Source organism: Podarcis filfolensis (genome assembly GCF_964270895.1).
Source record: "Podarcis filfolensis genome assembly, chromosome: 1".
Taxonomy (NCBI): Eukaryota; Metazoa; Chordata; class Lepidosauria; order Squamata; family Lacertidae; genus Podarcis; species Podarcis filfolensis.
Window position 1 is genome coordinate 36040634 of NC_139604.1, and position 21788 is coordinate 36062421.

Consider the following 21788-nt stretch of genomic DNA (forward strand, 5'->3'; position numbering starts at 1 on the left):
CCACGCCTCCCCAGCCCGCCAATTGGCGGGCAGGGTCACAGGCACGCCCGGGGATTCCCTTGTTCTCGCGGGGGCAAAAGGTCAGCCCCCGCATGTGCGGGAGGGGGTGGCCCACAACCCCCTCTCCTCTCAAGTTCGGAAATGGCTTTGTAGCCTATCTGCCCATCTGGCAATCTTGCCGTTGTGTTTACACTGCACCAACCTCTCCACTGCATCATCCCGCTCTCCATCCTGGTAAGCAACAGCAACCGGCCACCAGGATGCTGGCTCAGTGGCTCCGCCTCACCTGGCGATCTGCTTCTGAAAGACAGGCATTATATTGTGTCAAAACTTAATCGCTCCTCTTTTCCTATCAGCAATAATAAGGCATATTTCACGGTTCTTGTGTTCTTCACTGGAGTTATACAGGCACAATGCCTCTTCTTGTTGAAACAGTGCTTTTTTCTAAAAAAAGATATTTAGGGGGTACTCTCATTTTCCTACTCATATTGAAATACTGCCCCTCAATGAGGCCAAACTTAGATTCACAAAATGTTTAGGGGTATGCGTACACCTGCGCCTCCCCAAAAAGAGCACTGTGTGGAAAACAATAACAATTGAAAGCTTGTTGTGCATATAGAATAAATCCCAAAATAATATAATCATAGATCGATGATAGATGATGATAGATATATAGATGATAGATGATAGATAGGTAGATGATAGATGATAGATGATAGATGATAGATGATAGATAGATAGATAGATAGATAGATGATAGATAGATAGATGTACCTCACCCAGGAGGACTTTCCAAAGTTGGGAAACTGCCACCGAGAAGGTCTTGCCATGGGTCCACCAACTGGGTCTACCAAATGGAGGGGCTCTTTTAGGGCTTTGTACTATCACTAGTTGGTACTATCACTACTTTAATTGGGGCCAGTAGCTCATTGGCAGCCAGAACAGTGTTTTCACAACCGGTTGGTGGTGGTTGTGGTAAATATGCTTGTTTAAGACTCAGTGATGGTGACAGAGGTAGCAAAAAGAGGGTTATGGTAGTTCCCTCCTATACACATAGCTGGGTCTGTGAATTATTTCTTCATTTTTTTCTTATGTATATTACTTACTTACATCTCAGATATCAAAGGCCAGAATAAAGAGGTGCATCTTCAGTACATGCCAAAAACTCAGTGCCATTTAGACTGCAGTACTATTCACAGTTACTTGGGAATAAGTTCTGCTGTGGAATTTACTTTCCAAAAAATACATGAAGAGAGCTTAGTTTCAATGCTAGTGTTCTATTACTTCACTGACTCCCTTCTCATGCCATTCCAGTTCCATTGCCACTGGCCAGGTGTGCAGACTTCGAAGACTTCTGGGTTACAGAACTGCTTCTGGGAAAAACGTATGTTCTTCACATTACTTAATTTCTTGATACATAGGTAAATACAGGTGTACAAACCAGCGCTGTGTGGTGGCAGAAATGCAGTGAACAAGAAGGTCAGTGAATGCACATAAGAGGTTAGGTGCTTAGTTACCTACCTGTTGTTCTGAAAACCTATGTGGTGTTAAGGCTTCCAGGGGGTATAGGGTTGTAGTTGACACCATCTATATCAACAGGCTTTAGTTCAGAGAACGTGCATTTAGGATGGGCGCTTTAATGTGAAATATGCAATTATTTATGTTTCATAAATCTAATATGTGGGGCAAAGCTTAGGAGTGCACATTGCTCTCTCTCTCAGCCATCAGGAACAGATTTCCGATACAAAATGCACATGCACAGCATTGCATGTATTTAGACAGCAAAATCCTCAGTTCATCCATTCATAAATTATCTCACGCTTGTATATTTTGTGCTCTGAAACCTGTCTCTTGGGGCTTTACTGCATGTAATGTTCGTGATGTTGTGATGAGCCATCATGTTGTGTGTTCAAATATCAGCAGTGGAGGTGCGTCATTGGTTATCAATATTGCAGAATGCCGGGAGTTGATGTTCAAGTCTACGCACAGCTACAATTGCCATGAAACACCCCACCTTCAGCAGCCCAGCAGCTATCATTAAGCAGGGAAAACTCCCATTGTTACCAGTGGAAGGCAACCCCCCTCCCCAATGCTATTAGCTTCATGCACCCTGGGAGAGGATTTCACAGAGCTTGTAGGTGAGGAAAGAAGGCTTAAACGTCAATTCCCTGCATGCTGCAATCTTAATAGCAACCTTCATACCCTACTATTTACATACATACATATATATATATATGGCAAGATTGCTAATCACATCATTCACGTCACATGTGGTTAGGGATGTATTACAAATAAAGTACAAAGTTGTCTTCAGCACCTTTGGTGCATCTCAGGAATATACATGGATAAGATGGTGCATAATTTAAGAATACAAATTAACAATTTAAGGGAACTACTAATACAATGCCGCTACTGTGAGATGAGAAGGAAGTTGAAAGTTATGACACAAGGCTGAACTTCTTGATTTTCCGTAGGTTATCAATGCACAGTAGGATCTCAGACACCAACCTTGCCATTAGTGAGAAACCCAGAATAATGGAGTGGTAGCAAGTTTGCTTGCATAATTCATGCTTCCAGTGCTGAAACGTCAACTGCTCATTCGCTCTAAATATTAACAATATTCTAAATAAATGTTTTGTTTTTTGCTTTGAACTAAAACCTGCTAAAACCTATCTGTGGAAACTGGCATTGTTCTAAATACGCTCCCCTTACATTGCACGGTCTTATCTGTGAGGCCTTTATGTCTGGAATCCTGATTTGTGGCAAAAAGGAGTAAATATTTTCCCTGATGAGAATATCAAAGCCATGTGCCATTTCAGTGAAGTCTGGATGACACCTGCGGAGAAGCAAGTCATGACATTTTAGCTGACTGGTTGTTTTTCTCTCTCCTCGTCGTGGTTTGTTACTTCATTTTTATTTATGCTGACAGAGAAAAAGGACCGTACATGAATCCATTCAGATGAGGCCTTGGCATACTTTTCCAATAATTCACATGATTCCTCCCCCCTACCTAACCATTCCCTTGTTAAGTAAGTCAACTGAACATGCTAGCCTTATCTATGTGTGACAGTTCTACTGAGGAGGAAAGACGGTGAGGAGGAGAGAAACTTAAGGACATTTGTTTTAGCAGTCATGGAGCTTCGTATCCATCTGGATTTCTCAAGCACAGCCACCTTTTATCAAGATAATAAGGTTTGGGTTTCATAATACGGAGAGACCTATTTACATGTCAGCTTGGCAAAGTCATGACTGACTAAGGCTCTGTGATTCTTGAGAAGATGAAGTCAGGATCGATAATATTTATTACAGACCCATTTATAACGCAGGAGTCATGAAGAGCCTTGCAAGAAAGCTAGGTCTATTAATGGAACACACTCTAGGGGTTTTTCATATTTACCATGGTCTAATCCTACTTCTCATTGGTCTAAACAGCCCAAACCCATCATAGGTGCATTCATAATGGAGAAACATGGGCAGGACATGTTATTTTATGTGATTTACATACACTGCAATCCTTATATACAAATCCCTATTGGCTTGGCAGGGTTTATTTCTGAGTAGGCATACTTCTGATTGCATGTAGTTTCTGTTCTCATAGCCTTCCAGTAGGGTAGCCATTTTAGTCTGTCGTAATAAAACCCAAGAGTCTTGTGACACGCAAAGGCTAACAATTTTTTTGTGCCAGAAGCATTGGTGAAGCACAGTCCACTTCATCAAACACATTAAGTATAATCAAACATACACAAGGTGGGGGGTGGGGGGACAGCAGTGGCATGTGAGAAGAAAGCAGTACCGGCGATGCCTTCTTGGCAGTGGTGGCGCTGCACTGGCTTGGATGAGGATGGGCCGAGGTGAAGAGGCACCAAGGCAAGGGAGCTCTGGGTGGGTTGGTGGCGTCATCATCCCCACAGAGCGGCAGCACTGCTACTACCAGGAGGCTGCTCCTGCTACACCCCTCTCCTCACACACCACTGTTGATAGCAAGTGGGGAAATAATAGTCAAGTGAGTTCAGGGGAAATTTAAATGCAAAAAGCAGTGATAGTACCTGAAAGCAAATAGGTACAGTGGTTAATTAACCGGGTGCTACAGGAGCCAAAGGGAGAGCATTTCAACCTACTGGGACAGTCTGCAAGTGAGCTTAAGGGGGGCCAACTTGAACAAAGGCATGTCAGATGGAAACTGTGGGAGAAAATCATTGAATTACATTTTATCAGGCAATTCCATTCTGTCACTGGTGTCTTGAATTGAGTTTAAGGTGGATTTATTTTTACACTATATGTGTTAATTAACTTACTCATGCCAAGATATTTGTTACCACCAACAATGCCTTGTTAACTGGTAGCTATAAATATTTTTATTTCAGATGACCACATTTTTGTATTTCATGTGTGTACACACTTGCCAGTTCAAGGTTATTCTTCATGCATCTTCATGTGGACTATGGTCTACAAAAGATTAGGTCATAATAAATTTGTTAGTCTTTAAGACGATGCAGGACTTGTTCTTCCTACCCACCAACCATTTCTCCCCAGGATGTTTTTGTTTTGCTGTGGGCTCTATTCAAGAATACAATAAATATATTGTAATAAAACTGAAATAAAAGTTATTGCCATAATTTAAGTTCCATTTGCTGTGCAATATGGCAGTGTATGATAACTTTATGCCGCCATCATAACTATACTACCAATTTAGCAATAGCCCTACTGTGCTCGTGCTATGTTCCTCTGAGATACAGTGCAACCTTATTTGACAGTTGTAGGTGAGATGCACACCATTAGGTGTATGCGTGTATACATATGTATACATAGGTGTGCACATAAGGCTGTTCTATTTGGTGAGAATCAACAAACCAACCAAGCAGAAGCAGAAATATGGGGATGAGAAATGCATCTATGGAGATTCCTGGTGGCTCCTGCTGAGCTCTCTGGAATCATTAAATGACCAACAACATGAAGCTCACTTGAGATGGAGCAAACCATGTTCCAGATATTGTGGTCACGGGTAGGGATAAGGTTTAGCCTCCACCCTCTAATGACATTGCTGAGTGTACTCTTGTACTTTCTCTCACTAATGTATTCTCTTGAGATTTGCAGACAATATTGTTGGAAGCGCAAAGACTCTGCCACCCTGAAATTACATGGGCTGGCCTTGGCTGTAGCCTATGGGGGATCAGAGAGCAATAGAGTTGCAAAAATGGGTACTGAAACCATCATACAGCATCAGAAGGAATGAGCCAGCACACTTGACACCAGAAAAGGCGTCTGGCTGGACCAGGGATGGGGAAGAAAGATTCAGTGCATATTTTAATGTGAGTCTCCCAAATGCACACTTCCCCAAAGCAATGGGTGAAGGCGTATCTGAAATTTGCCCTTCTCTGAATTTTCTGATACAGCTTTCCAACAAAATGTGTAGACACAGAAATGTATACGCTAGTGAAAACAATGTATAAAAATGCATTATAGAGGTTTTTTATTTTGATTAAAAATGCATATGCTGGGCAAAACTACACACACAAGTGTGTGTGTGTGTGTGTGTGTGTGTGTGTGTGTGTGTTAGGAGAAATGTGCCTGAAAATGCATACAAATTTTCATGCAGGATCTTTTTTTTAAAAAAAAGAAAAAGAAAATATATGCAGAAATGGGGCAAACCAAAGTTAAGACTGGGAGGGGGAATGAGAAATGGAAATAGACAAATTCACTCATCCCTAGTTAGAACAAGGCACTTATTTTAAACATGTTACAGCCACCCTTCCTATAAATATAATTTTGGATGGAAGGAATTTGTTTACTGAAAGATGTGAAGTAGACAATGAGTCTCTATTTGTTCGGTGACATGTACATTTATGCGCAACACACACACAAACACCAGTATTTTAATAAACACTTTAAACCACCTTAATGACCAGTTTCTTATACCAGGGAGCTCATCAATATCTAGACAGGCATGGAAGCAGCTAGGAGGCTAGTCTGTTAATGAAATGTTAATGACTGAATTAGACCTGTAATAACCGAGGTAGGGTATACTGCTGTGAGTCCATTAGCATCAGCAGACCCTGCTGGGGAAAAAGAAAACATACAATGCACAATGGAAAAAACTTTTTACTTCTTCTAAAAACATTTCATGCAACTATATAAAGGTGTCCATGACCTAGAGTTGAGTTTTTATAATACAATATGGAAACTCAGCTGACATACATTTAACAACCTGATAAAACACATCAGTTGGCATTCATGTATAATGCCTCCAGTCCTGGAAAAACAGAGCTTGTGTGAGTCTCATTATTTTCACTGCGAGTTGCATGCATATAGCTGCTATAGGAATTCATATACAACACTTATAAACTGATGGGCGAGAGCTCCCTAGTCAGATTCATAATTTGGCTCGAGTGGGGGCTGATTTTCCCAAACTCGGAAAATAGTGTGGTTCTTTTGAATCCCATTTTGAGACTATTTTGCATCTTGTCCTGTCACCCCCAAAAAATAAGTCATTGGGAGAGTAATAGGATTTGCTACCTCTCCCTTGGGAGTTCAACATGTCCTCATCCACCTGTTCATATCTATCATGGTTGCATGTGCAACTGAGATGTTCCATACCAGATAAACTTCACTTTGGAAATCCACTCAGCCTTTCTAGACCCACCCCTTAAAAAAGGAAAGAACTGTTTCATGGTTTTGTCTCACCTTCCATTCCTGGTGCCACAGAGCTGGTGCTACATTTTGAAAACCACATTTTGAAATGGACTGTCCCATCAGTGGAAGACCAGCTCAAGGACTTGAACTTGTGTGATGGGCTTTCCCCTCTCTCCTTCCCCCAAGCCCCCTTGTGCATGCCCCAAAACTGGCTTGGGTGGGGGTGGGAGAAGCTCCAGAACAGTGCACAGGGGGAAGAGAGGAGAATCATTCCATCTAGCAAGCTGCAACGCTTGCGCAGACAGAACAGTTGGAAGAGCAGAGTGCTGGAATCCCACTCTTTGTTTTTAACTGTATGCAAGCCAGAAATGAAACGAAGACTTTATTATGTTTATTTATAACCTGCCTTTCTCCCTGGCAGGACTCAAGGTAGCTTACAGATAAAAGCAAGAATCACTGAAAACATAAACAAAAAAATAGACTTTATCATGATTATGTTATTAACTGAACATTCCAAACCAGGGTTATCCTTTCAAGTTTTGCTGCACTAGTGCCAGGCTGGTACAGCTAAGGTAGGGTTACCAGATGCCCCCGGTTCCCGGGGACAGTCCCCGGATTTGCAGATCTGTCCCCGGAAAAAATCCATCCCCGGAATGTCCCCACATTTGCAAATCTATCCCCGGGAAACATGGCACCGGCAGCCTCAGCAGCCCAGAGCCAGCCTGGTAGCGCAGTTGGCTTTGGCTGGCTTCAGGAGCTGCCCGCTGCTGTGGCGCCCGCCATTTTTCCTCGCTGGAAGTCCCCATATGATGTGTCTTGTGCGCTGTACCGGGGACGTCCAGCGGTACAGATCTCCTACCCCCTTTCCTCTTTGTTTTGACTGATCAGGGGAGGCTCGGGAGTTGCAGGAGGGCAACCGTTGCCCAGGTTTTTTTTAAAAAACCTCTGCGCATTTATGTTTCACAGGGTGTGAAAGAAGGGCTTTGCTCCTTTATACAATATGCATGTGTGCTTGGGCCCAGGGTCTTTTGCCTCACCATCCCCACTACTGACTCCCTGTTGCTACTCAGCTTAAAAAAAAAAAAGTGTCCCTGGATTCATTGAAAAAAATCTGGTAACCATAAGCTAAGGGGACCAAATCAGGTCACTTTCTTGAAAATGGACTTGTTCAGGTTCCAGCTGATCCATGGTGTGTCCTGCTCTGCCCTTGTAATAGCCCAAGTATTTTTTTCCCCTTCATACTTTTTACAGCTATCTTCAGTAGAAGTGCCCTCCTCTTCTGCTTGCTGTTAGAGGCATGGAATTTATCCAAAATCCTAACCCCTTCCAGCAACATCGAGGGTGAGGATTGCAGCCTTAGATCAATAATAATTCAAGCAAGTATCATTGTTTGTGCTGTGAGTACAATAATGAAATAATCCACACAGGATCATGCTGGTTGCTAGAAACTAGAGATTGTATAGACTCCAACATACCTATAAACAATTCCATTGGATTCTGTAGTGTTAACCTGATGGGCCTTAATTGTGTGAGCAACCTAGTGAATAATCTTCACTTCCCCCCCTTTCAGGAAGGAGAGTTGCCAGAGATGTGTACAAAACGTGTCATGCTCTCTACAAATTGCTTGTCAGCTACGCTGTTTTTCTTGCTTTTGATGTTTTGTGTTGTTTTTTTTTTGAAAAAAGAAAAATAACTTGTTTCCTGAAGCCTTTGTCAGCTCTCTTATTGAAATTGCACTTGGTTATCAAAATTGGAAGGAACTCTTTCTTGTATAGTACTCTTGACTGAAAACTGAAATCAGGACTGTGAGATGAAATAGCCTATGAAGATAAGGTTGAAGGTAAATTGCAACACATGACAAAGGAAAAGGTCTTATTTGAGCCATGCTAATAGAATATGCTCCTTTATAGCATATCTGACACCTGTGAGAACAGTGGTGCAATTTGTCAAAAGCCACAAATATTCCAAAGTCCAGAGCACGCCATTGCATCATTACATGGGCCATCACAAGGCCAAAATAAATTTCTTCAGTTGCCTGGTTTTGCTAAGTGATTTCTGAAGCATTGTACAAATGTAGTTATTGTTTCATTCTAAGGCTTAGCCCTAGCCCTATTTCTGGCTTTGAAAGTCCTTCAGCATGCCATATCTGTTCATGTACTCAGCATCGCCTCACAAAACAGAGCCTTTTGTCCTGGGCCTAATTTCCCCTTGAAGTTGATTCTTAGTGAACGTAATTTGAAGTTAGTCAGAAAATATCAGATGGAATGCTTCCTCAGGAAAAATCGAAATTGCAAATTTTCTGCAGGAAATGTTTGCTTTCGTTCACCCTGTGGAACATCTCTTGTAGAATCGTCCATATTGATCGGAGATGAAGATGCGCATAATTGCGGCCCAGTGAGGCTTGCTTCAGCGCAAGCTGCACCTCCCGCAAAAGATGGACTGCGTCTGGCAAGCATGAATAGAATGGAAACGCATATACCCAAAGCAAACTTTGAAGGCAAGCAACAGTAACAACAGAATGTTTTCATTCCAAAGAAGGATCACCAGCCTCAGGATGAGTTGAAGGCATAGACTGACTGTGACAGTAGTTCAGTTCCACATAGAAATGCCTGCCTTCCACTTCATGTGAATAATATTTATGGACTTCATCCAAGAATAACCTGGGGGAGAGGAAGGGCTGTAGGATAGTGGGAGTCATGTGGTCACGCTTCCAACAAGGAGACATGACATGGACAGATCCATCGAAAGATGGCAAGCAAATGAACCTATTGTATAACCTCAGGAAAACATTTTTTGTTGTTGTTTAGTCGTGTCCGACTGTTCATGACCCCATGGACCAGAGCACGCCAGGCACTCCTGTCTTCCACTGCCTCCCGCAGTTTGGTCAAACTCATGCTGGTAGCTTCGAGAGCACTATCCAGCCATCTCATCCTCTGTCATCCCCTTCTCCTTGTGCCCTCCATCTTTCCCAACATCAGGGTCTTTTCCAGGAAGTCTTCTCTCCTCATGAGGTGGCCAAAGTATTGCAGTCTCAGCTTCAGGATCTGTCCTTCCAGTGAGCACTCAGGGCTGATTTCCTTAAGAATGGATAGGTTAACAGTTAAATTTGGAGGAAATGACAGGCCACAGGCCACAGCTTCTGATGCTGATGTTGAAGTTGAGTAGGTACATACAGGATGAAGATGATCCTTAAGATATCCTGGTGTCATGTGAGGCTTAAAAAGTTATTCCCAGCACTTCAAATTGAGCCCAGAAACTAACTGTTAAGCACTTCATTTATATAATATAATATAAAACAATTGTGCATTCATACTGTTTGAACTGCTTCACAGGCTGCTGAACAAATGGTCTACCCCAAAGAAAAGGTGACATGACTCTTCCGAGCACACCAATGTAAATATTATAACTTGTAATACAAGGAATATTGAGCAGCATTAATCTTTGCCCAGCTATTAAACAATGAGAAATATTGGGCTGTTTTTTTTTTTTTTTTGCTAAGGACTGAGGAAATGCTTTTGGAAAGAAACCATCATTTGTCCCTGCTGGAAATTCCCTCAGATGCAATGCATCATTATGCCTGACAAACCCTAGAAACCTTAGAAAGACAAAATATGTACAAGGCGGTTGTTAAGCATATGTGATATGTTTTGCCTTGTCACTGGGCAACAGAAAGTGTTATGGAACACATTTTATATGTTGCCAGAGCCGTAACTTTCTGAAAGACATAAGGTGTGTTGTTTTTGTTGTTATTTGTATAATTACTCCCAGCCAATGACAGTGGTGCTTTAGACAATGGGCGGGTCCTGCGTTTTTCTGTCCAAAAGCCCATTAAGTACTTACTTTTAACTCTGAAATGCAGGATGATCTTTATCAGGTGCTGTCCAAACTGTCAAACACAACAACAAAATGAATTATATAGCCCATCTGTGCAATTTCAAAAATGACAATTCATTGATTTGTTTTCTGTGGTGAGTTTAGACATACATAGGCCGTTGACAAATTTATTACAGTGGTACCTCAGTTTATGAACTTAATCTGTTCCGGAAGTCCGTTTTAAAACAGAAACTGTTCTTAAACTGAGGCACACTTTCCCTAACGAGGCCTCCCGCCGCTGGTGCCCTTCCACCATTCAGATTCCGTTCTTAGACTGAAGTAAATTTCGCAAACCGGGACACTACTTCCGGTTTTGCGGAGTTCGTAAACCGAATCGTTCGTAAACCGAATCATTCGGAAACAGGGCTGTTCTTAAACCGAGATATCACTGTATCAGATATATAGTGCCTGGTCCCAGCAGTTTGTTGGAGTTGTAATCAGCATTCCCTATTCATTTCGATGGAGAACGAAGCTCCACATTTGTAGCAGTCCATAACAACCCAAGGAGCTGGCCCTCAAATTACAATGCACACAAAAGCCTGTTTGTCTTGTGCTTGGAATGTCAGTTTAAACCGGTCCTAGGGTGGGCAGTGATTGCATCCTATCACATCTACCTCTCTTGCCCCTTGGGGGCGATATGCTTCCTCATTGCAGCCGAGCATTGGGCCGTCCTCTGACCAGGCACTATTGATGGTGGGATAGCCCACCACCCACAAATCTGAATTGCCCTATCAGGGGCAGGAGGCGGAGCCTGGGTACTCACAGCCTGTGGACTGGATTGTACTCACAGCCTGTGGACTGGATTGGGGAAGTTTCACCCCTGTCCGCCACCTGGAAATAAAAGCCAGCTGTGCCCAAGCACAGTACCAAAGTTGGCTGAAGTCAGTTGGTTTGGAATTTTTCCGCTTGTATATTTCCCACTGACAGCTGTGGGACCATATGCAGATTTTCTCGAATTTAGTATTTTTTGTCTTTATTTCTATTTTCTTTATTAAATTTATGTACTGCCCTTCATCAGAAGACCCCAAGGCAGCTTACAACGAAAAGCACAAATCACTACATCACATAATATCTATACAGCATAAAAAGAAAAACAAATATGTTATAATACTAAGAATTAAATAATAATAATAATAATAATAATAATAATAATAATAATAATAATAATAATAATAATGCTTTTTTACGTCTTTGATAATAGACAGAGAAACATTGGTTCTTGTTTTACAATGTTCTGTTCAAAATATTTGTTGAAATCAACAAACATAAATTATCTGAAATGATAACAAACAATTTATTTCTTTTTTAGATTGCTATTCCTTCTCTGCAGGGAGCTCAAGGTGGCCTATAAAGTTCGTCCTCCATCTTTTATGCATTCAGTAACCCTATAACACAGTTTGGGCAGAGAGATGGTGACAGCCTAAAGTCAGCTTCATGGCTGAGGAGGAATTGGAACTTCTCGGTTACAGTCCAACAACTTCTCCATGCTAGGCAGAATCACAGGGTGGACATGTTTCTCCATGTTGCTAAATGCTTTCGGGGTAGTGAAATAACGTATTTCAGGCTTTAACTGGCTTAGAATTGGCCTAAATTGGTGAGGATTCACTAACTTGAGTAGAATTGGTGAGAGCTCATTTCAAATCCAAATTCAAAATTCTGCTCTTCCATAAAGGTCATTGGGTATCTGTGGGTGAACTACAGTTTCACAGCCTTATCTATCTATCTATCTATCTATCTATCTATCTATCTATCATCTATCATCTATCATCTATCATCTATCTATCATCTATCATCTATCTATCTATCTATCTATCATCTATCTATCTATCTATCTATCTATCTATCTATCTATCTATATCTATCTATTATCATCATCTATCTATCATCTATCTATCTCTATATAAAAGCTTTGTTGTGAAGCTAATATGGGGTAATATCATGAATGCTTTTTTGGGAAAAAGGATGGGATGTAAATGTATAAGCAGACAGTCTTCTAACCTGGCAAACTCTAGCAGAATAGCCACACATCTCTCCTAGAACAGCCTCAGAAATATGTTCCACGTTTGCATTCCAACCTTCATAATCCATATAGGTTTGTCCTCCATTCCCCTTTTTCCCTTCCGCCCCCAGTAGTGTCAACGAGGACACGAGCCAGTGCTTATGCGATCACAGTTCATTACCATGATGAAGGTGATTGGGATTTGCACAAACAATGGACTGTGACATCATTGAATGAATCAGGCAGGCAAGGGGAGGCAACCGATTATAAATGACAACGCTTCTATAATGACATAGGGAGACTGGGAGCCAGCGGTGATGAGCAGTCCCCTTAACATCATCTTTGGTAGCAGAAAAAATTACACCCAGAAAATAAAGATGGATGGTTTCAGTATGATTCATGCACAATTTCAGCAATGCCGTATTAGTAACAGTGACATTGGAAGGAACACAAATGCTAAAAATGAATGGTTGTCACTGGATGTGCAGCCCATGAAATGGACATGTGCTCAACAGTGACAAGTAATGGAAGCCTGCACAGGAAGAAGAAGTATTCCAATTCCTTTTATTGCGTTAATAATAAAATAAATGTTTTTTTTAAAAAAAATATTGCCCCAGATCTTTATGCCATAAAGGAGAAGAATAGATTTTTAAATGGTAAGACAATGGCGAGCCTCTTTGCTGAAAGATGTGGCACTTAGCAATAATGCAGTACATTTTGGAAAGATCTGTATTTTTTCAAAGACAAACATCAAATAGAAGAGAAAAGGTTATGTCACCTTCACCCTCTCAGTACTGTCATTTATATGCTATCAGCTCATTAAATTCACATTAGGATACTCTATGGGACTTTAGGAGCTATTAGTGCATCTAAAATGGCATAACAAAATCTCAGTTCACTTTAAGGGAGATGGCATTGCGACATTTTGTATTTCATCACTGAGTTATTATAGTCTCAGATGCATTCTGCTGTGATGGTAATGGAAGGAGGAATTCTAGAGAGGAAAGCTGTCCATTTGTTTATCCCTGGGGAGAGAGGGAGAGAGAGAGGGAGAGAGAGAGAAATCCAAAGTTTGATTAAAAAAAGAAAGGAAACTCAAGTGAAAGTAAAGCATTAACAATTTAACCCCTGTAGCAGTGCAATGTGTGTGTGTGTGTGTGTGTGTGTGTGTGTGTGTGCATGCACGTGTGCTCACACACACACACACACACACACTCTCCCTCCTATTCTTTTTTTTTCTTTTTAAGAAAAATAATAAATATTTAAGTAGAAGACAGACTATGTGGATGGCACATTTGCTGGATATAATGAATGAACATAGCTATCCTAGCTGTATGCAGGTACAGACATTACTGTGCAGTCCTGAAAACAAATCCCATTGAATTTCATATGCTCTATTTGCCCCTATCTGGCAGGGACAACTCCTGTTTTCCTGTACCTATACAGGAGAAATCACTCTCCTTGTTTTGCCTTTGGGTGAAATTTGGGGAATAACAATTTCAAAGTGTTGTTATTCTGCGAAAGTCTCAGCTTCCTACTCCCTAAGTAACTAGGACAGCATATTTCTGCATGCTTACTTGGGAGTAAGCACCACTGAATACAGTGGGACTTACTTCTACATAGAGCTTGCTTGGCTTGCAGTGCACACTTGAGATAAAAAAGAAGGACCAAAAAAGGGAGATTAGGGGGATGGCTTGATGGCTTGAAGTTTCCCATCCCTAGCTAGTGCTTAGACAGCAGGCTGAGCAGCACACAGGTCAGCTGGTCTCATCCCTCCCCACTATGGTGAGATGTATCTAAATAATAGGAACTTTCTGAATTCACACCCATACATAAAACAAATAAAACCCACAAAATTTGCACCCTCTTTTAGTTTGGTTCAATGTCTTCTCCTTTTTGGCTTCCCATCCCCTGCTCTGAATCTACTTTATGTAATTAAATCATAAAAGTTGGTGGAATAGGTTTGAGCCGTGACTGCTCTAGCCCCCAGATGCAATATTCCTATTTTGTTTCTCTCAAGATACCTATTCTGATCAGTTTGCTAATACAGTGTGTTGGAAGCCAGGGTGGGACAAGATGTTGCAGAGAAAACGACCACAGTGTGTAGCAGACATGGAGATGCTTTCTCGACACTGTTGACTCACCTTGTTAGCAAATGTGTCCGCTCTACATTTGTTGAGATTGGCTTTAAGCCAATCAAGAATGTTACAGAACACACAAGGCATTAGCAAAGCTGTGGCTCACAATCCAAACTATCCCCTATATATAATCTGTCTTCAGGACAGGCATGTGGGTGCAAAGGATGAGCTGTCCCTCTGTTCCACGGAAAGGCTGCCGGGAAGCAGCCACACTCCTGTTTGAGAATGCAAGTGAATGCAAGTGAGTAAAAAACAAACAGTTAAAATCCTGTTGTTCATTTCATTTCTTCCCTGTCATCTCTCAAGAAATTAAGTCCTATAACTAGTTTATAATCTGTGCATTATCTTACACATCTGCCAGGTGGAAATAAAGCAAGCGCTGACATCCGTACTGTTCACTGGAGACAGAGATTTTTACAATGAAAACATGAGGTAACCTTTTTCTTCGCCTGCCAAGAGATTCAGCAAACCTTGTATTTAATAAAAACTCATGGATATCTAATTTATAATCTTTCCCCCCTTCTTTTTTTCTTTTTCACTCCCTCTGAAGAATTTGTATTATCAGTTTATTGTAATTCTGTTATGGGACAGACTTTCTCTTCGTAGTGTTTTGACTGACAAAACTCTGTTCATGCTGATCCTAAGTCTTTGTTTCACATAGCCTCTGATTGTCCTATTGCCCTGTGTATTCTCTTCTCTTGGGGTAAACATCTTAATTCTGTACCTTAATTTTCATGATATCCTATGACTCATAGCAGGTACTTATCATAGCTACTAATTGCTTACCTCTGTTGCTAATCCTGTGCCATTATTAAGTACAATGATCCAAAGTCAACGCTGCTTTGCTTACAAACTTCTCCACAGTGGGAAGCTTATTCCGGAAATTGCAGCTTCTGTCATGCTGCCTGGTTCCGCAAAGGGCTCAGTATCACCTAGGCTGCTCCTGAAAGCAGTTTGCCCCAAAGTTACAAGTGAGCCTATATCTGTCTCTATATTTTGAGCATTCTGATCCAGCAAATAGATACTTAGCTCAGTACCTGAGGCTTCCAGCTTAGTTGACTGAGAGCCACACCATACATTCAAAACACACCCAAGACTTTTTTAAAAGCATGTGACTTCCCCTAAAGAAGAACCATAGGAGCTAACTCCTAGGGGTTGTGGGGGCTTCAGCTCACACAATAAAATATTTGAGGGGGGCTGGGGCCCCACAAAGTTTATGGGCATTCTCATTCAAATGGTGTGTGTGCACTGTGTCATGTGATTGATTATGCAGGGCAGGGCTTACCTTGGCACCCCTGCTGGAAACTGTAGTTTGCCAAGCTTGCTGGGAATTGTAATTGATGGGAAACTACAGTTCCTAGGATTCTTAGCGGTGAGTCGTATTCTTCAAATGTGTGTTGGATGTATGTTAAATGCATGGTGTGCATCTGCCTTGAGTTGGGACGTAATAGTATTGCACAAACTAAGTAGTCTAAGATGCTGGCTATAGGTTTCTTGGAGAAACCTCTGCCTTTTGTCCCATTGCTTTGCATGACTATAAGCCAAACTGAGTTCCTGGTATAGCACATGGGAATTAATAAAAGAAAGCATTTGCCATAATTTTATCTGCATGCAAGGAAACGCTTCACTAACTTAATTTCTCCTGTTGAGCAGGGGAGTAAAATAAAAATAAAAATGATAAGCCTGTTGCACAATAGAAGCCTCGTCATTGCGTTGTATAAGACCCAATTTTGAGGGCGGGGGGGGGCGAGGAATATTCCAAGAACTTATACATTTTGCACAGTCTGAAAGGCACAACATTCAGTGCAACCTTCGTAAAATAAAGTATAAAAACTTGGTTTCCAAAACAGCTATTGATTGATTTCTGTTTTATCATCTGAAACCTCAATCAAACCAAATTGAACAAGACATTAGACAATGAGCTAGAAATATTATGTTGTCTTCATTAACATGGTCTCTGATGAGCCAGTTAGAGAATGGACAATTGCTTGTATTCAGATTCCAACATGGAAGACCCAACAGGCTACCTGCTGGTACTCTTGTGACTCACACTAGGTCTAAATATTTACAGATCAGACCATGGTATCACTCATATTCACTCTATCCAATATTATCAGAGCTACGAGAGCTGACATAGAAAGTAGCTGTGCACAGTTTGTCATGTACATTGCTTAATAGTGTCTTAACAGCAACAAAGGTTAAGGCAGTTTTATAAATCTACAGTAGACTTTAACAGTGCAGTCCTATTCATGGCTACGCAAAAGTAATCCAGTGGAACTTACTTCCCAGGTGAATGTGGATAGGACTGTAGCCTATAGTAGTTAAATGTCCAATAGAAGATTCAGAAGTTTAGAGGAAAAAGGCTTGCTGGTTGCTAACTTGCCTCTGGATGAGTTTTAAAAATACAAAAGTAACTCTTCTTTCATTAGCTTAATCGAGAGACTCAGATCAGGAACAAAAGACATGGTTTTATAACAAGATAGACTCAACAGGAAACGGTGAGGATGGCAGTATGGATAAATTGATTGAAGGAATTACATATATTGAGGGGGGAGAATTGATATATGCAACTTACATTCCATAGACAGAGATAGTTTGGGCTGAATGGGAAATAGAAATGATAACAAAAACCTGATCTTAGAAGACTGTGATATGCCTTCAGGGCAGGATCAGGAAATGTTTATAGAGATAAGTAAAGCCTAGAACACCGGCCGCAGGGAATTTCAATTATCTGAATAGAAAAACTGAGGAAGAACTACTCTTTTCTTGAGAACAACTCCACAGCAGAAATATCATTCTACACAGGATGCTGACATACTAGCAAGATTAGAGACTTTGTCTCAGAGACCATAATATAATTAGACAACCAAAAGAGAAAAAAAGAGTTCATTAAAAACAATGAAGGGAGGAAATACCATAGAAGTTTCTCCTTTAATATCTAATATACAAAACTGGGATCCGTTTGAAATAAGTGACTGAGATTTCACAGCCTCACAATACATGTCATTCTCTTTTTGTGTGTCTTCTAGCATGCTGGCTACCTTCACCCACTCAGGCAAGAATGCTTCATCACCCTTGTCACAATAAATAAAGCCCCACACCTGCCTCGCTGGCTCTAAATCTACCCTGAAGAAATGCAGTGATGGATGCACACCTTGGAATGACTGCACAGTAGAGGCCCTCCAACATGTTGCATCACTATTTCCAAGTACCCTCTGTGTGTAATTCAACACAGCAAATAGCAACCATACCCTGAATGGCATCTTATCATGAATACAGTATACCTCTTAACCCCTGTCCCTCTCGTCGACCTTCAGAATTAGAAGGTTCTGCAGGTGAAAATATTTTTTCTAGGTGATTCGTTTCATTCAGCTAAGAACATAAACTTTGTGGCTGAAAGGGTTTATTGACACTAAGTAGGAAGGAGTCATAACCGCAGGGAATCTGTATAAATCAAGGAATATATGCTTTGGTACTACATTCTGTCCAAGCCTACTTATAAATCTTCACCCAGTTGTTGTGCCATTACACAAAGGGCTTTCTAGTTCCACTAGTACTATTTCAGTTGCATTTTTTCAGGCGCCTTTTCAGTGCAAAGTTAACACACACATGAGGAAAGCCATCTTAATTTACACAAGACGCTTTGCCCCACCCTATCACTCTCTAAAATCTATAAAACTGAGCTTGAAGATCTATGAAAAGATATGCACACTAGAACATTGCATTTTGGGTAAATTAAGACAGTGGGTGGCTTTGGCCACCCCAGAAACAGGTCAAGTTTGGTGTGCATTCAGAAGTGTTACTGCCAAAATGCTGTTAGAGGGCATTGTGTGGTGTTGATGGCAATGAAGAAAAAAAATCCTATGGGACAATGGAAGTGTGGGGGTAATGGGGGGCAATGGTGGCACCATGCTAAGGGCACCATGAAGTCTTTTGCTGGCCCTGTGTGGTTCAAATAGCTTATTTCTTTGTCGTTACTCCAGCCACTTCCACTTTTCCAACTTCCTATGCTGCTCTCTATTTACATAAATGATCATAGGACCATATGTATACATTGAAAGATGCCAAACAAGTTAGTTCTTCTAGGCTGGAGAAATAGATGTGTTTGTTTTCACTTACCACCTAGCCATATGTTTGCCGTACAATCACTGAATTTTGTTCTCATGACATCAGCTTCAAGAGGCTAAGGAAGAAGCAATGTGCCTTCATAAATCCTTTCCCAGCAGCCTTGCTTACATCCAAGACATGCTACAGCTAGCTTAATATTCAACTGTAAATCTATGGAGCCTGGGGGAATGGAAAGAGGGAAGGAAATAAGTGAAAACCAGGAGAGAAGGAGAAGGAGAAGGAGAAGGAAGGAGAGTTGGCAACCCTAATAAGAAAGGTAGTGTGGATTTGTCAAAAGAATCAGATTACCAATATCTAATCATTTGTAGATGGTTAATAAATTCCTCATTTCTGCTTCTACATCCCACATCTGACAGATGTATCACGCACCTGATTACCAAAACAGTGACCCCTATTATGGCACTCAGGTCTTCTCCCAGAACAAAAACAATATATTTTCATAATTGCCTTCATATTTATAGGTATCACAAGCCTTGGGATTCTGACGTATATTTTCCATAGAGGGGGATACAGAAAAATGAAAATTGAAAAATGCTCTTTAGTTTCTGCGCCAGGATTAGCCAACATGGTGATCTGGATATGTGATTGGGTTATGATTCTCATCAGCTCCTGCCACCAAGACCAGTGGTCTATGATGATGGGAGTTGTAGTCTAATAACATCTGGATGGCACTGTGTTGGCTCAGCCTGGCTGGGTACATGGTTTCATGATCAAAGCATCATCTTTTTAGGTGGGGTGAAAGCAGCTAGCATGGAAAAGTCTTAGTTTTGGTTCAAGCCAACAACCTCTATAGTTACATCCCTCTGGCTACTTGGCTATTGGGAGCTTGAAAATGGTGGAAACAATAGCACAACTGGGCAGGAACATACCAAGATGGCCTCCCAGCGAAATATGAGTTCCAGCATGATGCTTCATTCACATTAATCACTGGGCTTACAATAACCACAATAAGTAAAATTAGGAACTGGGGGAAAAAATGCAATCCATGTCAATCACTGGATGGAAACAGGTGGCCATTTATGCATGACCGAAAAAAAGGATGAAATGAATCAACAAAGAAGAGGGCAGAAGAAAACATTGAAATGTGCCTGTGTGGATTTATTTCTAAATTCCCATTTATACATATATCATATATCTATATATCTATCTCTATCTCTATCTATAGATAGATAGATATAGATATATAATTTAAATAGAAGTACAATACAGAGTGGGGAAGATGTGACCATATAACCTGTGTGCCTGCTTGTTCTGGTATCCAGGTGTGAACACTTGATGGGCAAATTCAGTTCTCCCTTTTAGGGTTCTTTATCTTTAAACTGGGCTTGGAACTTTCAACCTTTCAAATAAAGGACACTTTCATATAGCCAATGAAACCTGTCCTCTGTAAAGTATGAAACATGGCCACACTAGGGGGGATAATGAGCCTCTTGCTCATCTTGCTCACTTGCATTGATGTATATTCAGCTAGCACCCATAACTCGTTTACTTCCTTATAAAAACCCCAACGCAACATGTTGCATGACACCAGGTGACACTAAATATCTTTGGTCTACTGTTGTGATCATATTAGACAATAAAGCTGATGGACTGTAGATTTGTTTGAATCATCAAAAAATCAGGTCCTACTTTCTCACTACAAGTGAGTATCTTCTTCTTCTTCTTCTTCTTCTTCTTCTTCTTCTTCTTCTTCCTCCTTCTCCTCCTCCTCCTCCTCCTCCTCCCCCTTTCTTCTCGTCCTCCTCCTTCATTTCTTATGCTTAAAGTTCCAGGGCAAGTTACAACAACTGAAACACAAATTTTAAAAACAGTTTAAAGTGACTTAAAATCACAAAAATAAAGAAAGTCCTTGAAAGTATACATCTCATGAACCAACAACACAAAATGTGATTCCCTCAGTGAAAGCAAAAAAGGAAAACCTAGACCTTTTGTTCATTCTCATGCTCTCTCTCTCTCCCTCTCCCTCCATTTCAACTTCAGTCTTCTATAGCTTTCTGCATTTTATTTCACTTCAGTGATATCTCATGGTTGTTCTACAAGGAACATCGAACGGTTCCAATGCATGTTTTTATTTTATAACCCTCTTTTGGCCATGTTCAACAATCATATAATTCAAAATTCATTTGAAAGGCCATTTATTCAGATAGAGTTGAAAGCGGAATATCAAGGAAAACTTTTAATCCAGGTTCTTGAAGCACTCACTCTTCCTCAGTTTTTGAAAAAGGGTGAGCATTTTCCACATGAAAATACCAGTTGGGGATAAAACTGACAAATATATTCAATCAAAGATGATTTTTTTCTCTCTCTCTTACATTCCAAAATGGCTTCATTAAAATAAAAGCACCACCTTAGGGATTGTACAGAACAGAATACTGGGTACCTAAATGGTATTTATGACTGGCCTAAATGTAAAGCGAATTAAAATTTAAAATATTGTACTCAGGTAGGCCACAGAAGCCTGTGAAAGAATGTCCATTAAGAAGAGGAAAGAACCCAGAGTGCTCAAGTGACAGGGACATGTCAGGTTAGCGGTCAGGCATACCTTTACACTTAATGGCAAGGCAAATGAAAGAAATATTGCCAGCGTCCTCAGTTACTCACATATTTATTTTAGCCCAGGAAAACAAGGTCATGTCTTTAAAAGGATATTCGCTGAAAGAAAAAGCTACACAGAAACAAAAAAGTAAGAGCAGAGTTCCTACTGTTGTGAAATAAAGTGACAATTCTATGCCCATGGAGTGTGAACTCTATTGAACACAGTGAGGCATCTTCTGATTAAGCGTGCATCACATTGCACTGGGCGTCTAGTGGCAAACAGACACATTTCCTTGGACATGCTTGAACCTAGGCACCCTCAAATGTCACCTATTTCTTTCCTCTTTCCTGCATCACTCTTTGCTTCTTTTCTCCCCAATAACTACTAAACCAAGAAGCCCAACTATTTCACTTCTCTGCCACCTTTGTTCATGTTTAAGTCAAAAACTCATTGTTAGAACAATTTTTAAAGCAGCTCTATATAA